The 5,961-nt window shown below is 53.3% G+C and overlaps 1 non-coding gene across 1 annotated transcript in view; it reads left to right on the top strand.

Annotated features, from left to right (window-relative positions):
- The first annotated feature begins 5,851 nt into the window (after window positions 1–5,851).
- LOC121865946 overlaps window positions 5,852–5,961 on the top strand; it is a 4,325-nt gene continuing 4,215 nt past the window's right edge. The window contains exon 1 of the ribosomal RNA XR_006088860.1: window positions 5,852–5,961. This exon is cut by the window's right edge and continues 4,215 nt beyond it. This is a non-coding gene — a ribosomal RNA (large subunit ribosomal RNA).

The following is a 5,961-nucleotide window of genomic DNA, read 5'->3' as shown; positions in this document are numbered from 1 at the left end:
AGCAGCAGCAGCAGCAGAAGAAGAAGAGAGAGAGAGAGAAAATAGTCGCATGGGGTCAGAGGAATGGCAGTGGAGCGCGATCTATGAATTTCACTAGCCAGGTCTGTCTCCCAATTGAACATTATTACTCTCTCGGCGCGCACGTCGCCACCACGGTTTCCGCGACAGCAGCAGCATCATGATGTTGCGTCTATTGTAAGTCCGGAACCGGGCTGTTCGCGAACAGTCAGGTTTTAACCTTGCCTAACAAACGATCAAACAACTTCCACTCTCGAGGTGCGGTACGGTGACTGTCCTATCGTCCGCTCTTGTATGCTGGATTGCACTATTTCACTATATTAAGGGGAGAGGGTGCCTTCACACACATATTCGATGTGAAATATCTTCCGCCCCCAGCGGAGCGCTTCGGCGCCTCTGCGAAGCAAAACGCGGCATTCAAAAACAACAACCAAAATTGCCGTCGATTTCCTCTCCCTGCCCTGCAATGGCTGGAGCAGAAGGAGAGCGAGAGAGAGAATAGTCTCATTGGGTCAGAGGAATGGCAGTGGAGCTGGCTAATGGCGAGTAGGCTCGCGATCTATCAATTACACTAGCCAGGTCGCTCTCCCTATTGAACATTATTACTCTCTCACGTCGCCACTGCGGTTTCCGCGACAGCAGCAGCATCATCATGATGTTGCATCCACCAATTAGTCCGGAACCGGGTTATTCGGCTGTCTGCGAACAGTCCGGTTTTAACCTTACCCAACATCCACTCTCGAGGTGCGGTACGGTGAATGTCCTATCGTCCGACCTTGTATGCTGGATTGCACTATTTCACTATATTAAGGGGAGAGGGTGCCTTCACACACATATTCGGTGTGAAATATCTTCCGCCCCCCAGCGGAGCGCTTCGGCGCCTCTGCGAAGCAAAGCGCGGCATTCAAAAACAACAACCAAAATTGCCGTCGCTTCCCTGCCCTGCAATGGCTGGAGCAGAAGGAGAGAGAGAGAGAGAGATTTTAGTCTCATTGGATCAGAGGAATGGCAGTGGAGCGGGCTTATGGCGAGTAGGCTCGCGCTCTATCAATTACACTTGCCAGGTCTCTCTTCCGTTTGGACATTATTTACTCCGTCTCTCTCTCTCTCTCTCTCGGCGCACACGTCGCCACCCTACTAGTTTCCGTCACAGCATATGCTGCGGCCTTTCAGTCCGGAACGGGGCTCCCCTTCGCCTTGCTGTCTGCCCAACTTAGCGGACTTGCGTTGGCTGATCACCCCGTCTTCGCGTCTGTGCCGGCCTTCAATGCAGCGCCCAACCGTCTCTTGACCGAGATTCATTGCACTATTCCACGCGCAAACGGCTACCCTAAATGTGCATAGACAACGCTCATGGTTCAACACGACCAGGGCGCAGTCTGGGAGCCGAGTATACTAAAAAGAGAGTTTAGCAGCCAAAACTCGTCAAAGCACACGTTGGGTTACCCCATCACCTAACAACGATGATGGCGGTTCCCACCCGTGAAATACACAACCTAACCAATATTGGGCGACGATGGCGCTCATGAGCCCACGTCCCCACAAACAGCAAGAGAAAGAGAGAGAGGAGGAGATGGGCCAATGTGCGGTCCCTCGCCCAATGTCTTATGCCTCGCTGGGGCAAAGAGAAGAGAAGAGAAGAGGAGCGGATAAGGGAGGAGATTGGCCAACGTGCGGTCCCTCGCCCAATGTCGGCTGCCTCGCTGGAGCTGGGTAAAGAGGAGAGGAGCGGATAAGGGAGGAGATTGGCACACACGGTGGCGCTGCCGGCGCCGAGGATAGCAAGAGAAGGTGCAGTTTGATCTGATCATCTGGTTTGCTATTTCTCTAAGGCCAACGTGCGGTCCCTCGCCCAATGTCGGCTGCCTCGCTGGGGCAAAGAGAAGAGGAGAGGATAAGGGAGGAGATTGGCACACACGGTGGCGCTGCCGGCGCCGAGGATAGCGAGAGAAGGTGCAGTTTGATCTGATCATCTGGTTTGCTATTTCTCTAAGGCCAACGTGCGGTCCCTCGCCCAATGTCTTCTGCCTCGCTGGGGCAAAGAGAAGAGGAGCGGATAAGGGAGGAGATTCGCCAACGTGCGGTCCCTCGCCCAATGTCGGCTGCCTCGCTGGAGCTGGGGCAAAGAGGAGCGGATAAGGGAGGAGATTGGCACACACGGTGGCGCTGCCGGCGCCGAGGATAGCAAGAGAAGGTGCAGTTAGATCTGATCATCTGGTTTGCTATTTCTCTAAGGCCAACGTGCGGTCCCTCGCCCAATGTCTTCTGCCTCTCTCTCAATCTCACTATTTTGGCCGCCGTGATAGGCGCCGCCAACAGCAGCAGCTACCTGGTTGATCCTGCCAGTAGTCATATGCTTGTCTCAAAGATTAAGCCATGCATGTGTAAGTACAAGCCGATTTAAGGCGAAACCGCGAATGGCTCATTAAATCAGCTATGTTTCATTGGATCTGTAAACCCACTTACTTGGATAACTGTGGCAATTCTAGAGCTAATACATGCAATTGGTCTCTGACCGCAAGGGAAGAGCGCTTTTATTAGTTCAAAACTGGTCGGGCCCCGGTCCGTAACCCACCTGTGGTGAATCTGAATAACTTCGGGCTGAGCGCACGGTCTCCGCACCGGCGCCGCTTCTTTCAAGTGTCTGCCTTATCAGCTTTCGATTGTAGGTTATGCGCCTACAATGGCTATAACGGGTAACGGGGAATCAGGGTTCGATTCCGAGAGGGAGCCTGAGAAACGGCTACCAACATCTAAGGAAGGCAGCAGGCACTAGGCTCACCCACTCCCGCACGGGAGTGTAGTGACGAAAAATAACGATGTGAGTCCATCCGAGGCCTCGCAATCGAATGAGTACACTTTAAATCCTTTAACTAGGCATCCATTGAGGGCAAGTCTGGTGCCGCAGCCGCGGTAACTCCAGCCCAATAGCGTATATTGTGCTGTTGCGGCTAAAAAGCTCTCAGAGTTGATCTCAGTTCCGACTGACGGTGCACCGCCTCGTGTTACTGTCACGCCCAACAGTCAGCCTCTGCAGCGTCGCACCGATGCTTGTCGAGTGTCCTGAGTGTCGGAGAGTTTACTTTGAAAAAATTAGAGTGCTCAGAGCAGGTATATTTTGAATGGCCCGAATGGTGATGCATGGAATAATGGAATAGGACCTCGGTTCTATTTTTGTTGGTTTTCGGAACCAGAGGTAATGACTAATCGGAACAGGCGGGCATTCGTGATAAGGCGACGCTTAGAGGTAGGGACCGCCGGTAAGATCTAACTACCGCGAAAGATTGCCGCGATGTTTTCATTAATCAAGAACGAAAGTTAGAGGTTCAAGGCTTATCAGATACCGCCCTAGTTCTAACCATAAACGATTGGTTCAGCGATCCGCCGGCGTTATTCCCATGACCCGGCGGGCAGCTTCCGGGAAACCAAAGTCTTTGGGTTCCGGGGAAGTATGGTTGCAAAGCTGAAACTTAAAGGAATTGACGGAAGGGCACCACCAGGAGTGGAGCCTGCGGCTTAATTTGACTCAACACGGGAAACCTCACCAGGCCCAGACACCGGAAGGATTGACAGATTGAGAGCTCTTTCTCGATTCGGTGGGTGGTGGTGCATGGCCGTTCTTAGTTGGTGGAGCGATTTGTCTGGTTAATTCCGATAACGAACGAGACTCTGGCCTACTAAGTAGTCGACGGATCTCCAGAAAATGGTGTCCAGTTCGCAACTTCTTCTTAGAGGGATAAGCGGCAATTCTAGCCGCCCGCGATTGAGCAATAACAGGTCTGTGATGCCCTTAGATGTTCTGGGCCGCACGCGCGCTACACTGAAGGGATCAACGAGTTTTCCCCCTCCGAGAGGAGCGGGTAACCCGTTCAAAGCCTTTCTTGATAGGGATTGGGGCTTGCAATTGTTTCCCATGAACGAGGAATTCCCAGTAAGTGCAAGTCATCAGCTTGCGCTGACTACGTCCCTGCCCTTTGTACACACCGCCCGTCGCTACTACCGATTGAATGATGTAGTGAGGCCTTCGGACTGGCGCTCTTGGATTGTCGGCCCCGTTGCCCGCGAGGGTTTTCTGGGGTCGTCGCCTCGAGCTGACGGAAAGATGTCCAAACTTGATCATTTAGAGGAAGTAAAAGTCGTAACAAGGTTTCCGTAGGTGAACCTGCGGAAGGATCATTAACAGAGAGAAAGAGAACGGGGCGCTCTTAAAACTACTACTACTACTCTCCTGATTTGGGCGGTCTCGGGCTCTGCTCTGGCAACTCCAGCAGCGAAAGAGGACAATCCCGGCCCCCGCACCAAAAATAGGTACCACCACGCTGTAGGTGGACCACACTCGGGCGAGAGCGCGAAGACCGGAGGAGGAGGACGGACGGGGCTTTGGAGGGCTGCCCGTCCGTTCCTTACTACCGGCGAATAAGCCTCTTGACCCAAAAAGAGTGAAATTCAAGTGTCAAAAAACAACAACAAGCTGTCCGGCCAAACCCAAACCACAAACTTGGGCTATGTCTGTCAAACCCTTTCATTGAGACTCGACCTGTGATGGTTAGTCGCAAAAAGACCAAATGGCAAATACACAACTCTTAACGGGATCACCGCTCGTGGGTCGATGAAGACCGCAGCAAACCGCGCGCACGGTATGCGTGAATCGCAAGAATACCAGATATCGACAAGTTGAACTTATATTGCGGCGGCGGCAGCCATATGAGCTTGTCGTCACACTTACGCAGGGTCGGAAATATACATCGGTTGCTGCGAGTTCGGTGCCTGCTGACTGTCTCCCCGACACGAGGGTAACCCGAACCGAGCTTCCGCCTTGGGGTTTAATCGCCCGCGCCTTGCGCGAGGCGTGCCCTTAAAAACAAGCAAGCCTATTACTAGCAAGTCCATGGACTTGGCGCACCCACATTCAACCACAACAAAGCGACAGTTGTCGCCCTCGCAAATAACTGGAGGCGGCGCTCTTTTGCCTGCTGTCCACAGAGACACGAATGGCCGTCGGCCGCTCATGGCTGATGCTGCACATGTTCTAAGAGGCACTCCATCCCACGAAGAGGAAACGAAACCGGGTCGGATATCTTTTAAGTAAGCCCCGCCGGAATTTCGTCTATCACCTCGAAAAGAGTGCTTGGCATGCATTGCAGTGGAACCTAAATTGATGAGTGCGCCTGGGCCCGCAGTCTACCATGTAGTGGTGCAGGCAGAGAGATGAGAATGCTTGGGTGACGCCGTGCTCTTCCTCACGCGCTCCTCCACCCTCTCCCACGGTCAGACGCGGTGTGGGCGTTCTCTTTGAGAGTTCGCCACGAGTCCACGTCTATCTCATGACTGGGAGGGAGGCAGGGGGAGTTCTCTCTAAACGCGTTAAAGACGGTGTTGCGCCTCATAACGGCGCTCGCCGGGATAGAGCACTAGTTCTGCAGCCGGAAAGGCCGCTCACGCCAATTAATACTGCGACTCTCGCTCTCTTTATCCGGATAAACAAGTGCCACTGCTGTGGCATGCGGGAACGGGGAAAGAGGTCAAAGTTTAAGCGGCAAAGGTGCGGCCGAGTAAGGGCGGAACACGAGCGTATATGCATTAAAACTGTGTGTGTATATGACTCTGCGAGAGATGTTCTGCTGGAACACTTTTCCTATTGGCTATTTACCACTCAATGAGAAGGAACGGAGTCAGGGGTGGGAGTGCCGGCGCCATGGCCGCTGGTACCCCCGCGACAAGCCCCTCAAACCTTCCTGCCTGGTAATGTCGGTGGTGAAGAAAGTCGGTGGCAGAGCGTCTTCCGCTTCGTGGTTGGGGAACTTGTTCCCCCTAAGGATGATGAGACCACGATCGACCTCGTAGTAGGAGAGAGCTACCCGCCAAATTTAAGCATATTAATAAGCGGAGGAAAAGAAACCAACAGGGATTCCCTTAGTAAGGGCGACTGAACCGGGAAAAGCC

Source organism: Homarus americanus, unplaced genomic scaffold (assembly GCF_018991925.1).
Source record: "Homarus americanus isolate GMGI-L3 unplaced genomic scaffold, GMGI_Hamer_2.0 scaffold46481, whole genome shotgun sequence".
NCBI classification, from domain to species: Eukaryota; Metazoa; Arthropoda; class Malacostraca; order Decapoda; family Nephropidae; genus Homarus; species Homarus americanus.
The sequence above is the reverse complement of the archived record's forward strand: the minus strand, read 5'-3'. Positions and strand labels throughout refer to the sequence as shown.